The sequence below is a fragment of the Fonticula alba genome (genome assembly GCF_000388065.1).
Source record: "Fonticula alba strain ATCC 38817 unplaced genomic scaffold supercont2.3, whole genome shotgun sequence".
In the NCBI taxonomy this organism is placed as follows: domain Eukaryota; order Rotosphaerida; family Fonticulaceae; genus Fonticula; species Fonticula alba.
Window position 1 is genome coordinate 1,096,739 of NW_009242973.1, and position 681 is coordinate 1,097,419.

The following is a 681-nucleotide window of genomic DNA, read 5'->3' on the forward strand; positions in this document are numbered from 1 at the left end:
GGGGGGGGGGGCAAAAGGGCGCGTGCCCAGGGGCGCGTTTGGGCACACGCCCTGGCGGTGGGGTTTGTTTGTTGCTCGGGCTGGCGAGCCGGGGGCGTGAGCTCCACCGGAGGACGGGGCCACCGGGAGAGAAGTGGAGCCCGGCCCCGGCGCGAGGCTGGAACAGAGGGATACATGCCGGGCCGCCGGGCACCTCCCTGTGTGGCGCGGGCGCCGGAGCTCTGGAGGCTGGCGTGCGTTCGCGCGGGAGGCGCCCGCGCACGGGCGACGCCGATCCGCGCCCCGGACAAAAAGGGGGGAGGGAACACGTTCCCCAGGTCCTGGGGGAGGCCCGCCCGCCGGGCCGGCTCGACTGAGCGTCACTCGCCAATGGTCCGCAGCAGTGCTATATATTGGCGGATGAGCCACCGGGCCCCGGCGGCGGTCAGTCATCAGTCGGCCACCAGCGCGCCGGCCCCCCGCCGGCCGGGGCGGGCCGAAGTCCCCTCCCCGGCGAGGAGCCTCTCAGATGGAGGAGGCCCGACGTGCGCGCGGGAGGGGGGGGGGGGGGCATCTTTCCCCGTGTCCCTTCCCACCGGCGGGCTGCCTCGCCGGCCGGGCGCGCCCGTGACGCGGGGCCGGGCGGTGTGCAGCCCGCGCGACCGGATGGTGGGGGCCCCTCGCGCCGGAGGTGCTGGCAGG

The 681-nt window shown here is 76.7% G+C and overlaps 1 protein-coding gene across 1 annotated transcript in view; it reads right to left on the bottom strand.

The window, feature by feature from the left end:
- The window catches only part of H696_02030 (hypothetical protein), a gene marked incomplete at both ends in the record, with an annotated part of 2,828 nt that overhangs the window by 980 nt on the left and 1,167 nt on the right, over nt 1–681 (bottom strand). The gene's annotated exons all lie outside the window — the stretch shown is intronic.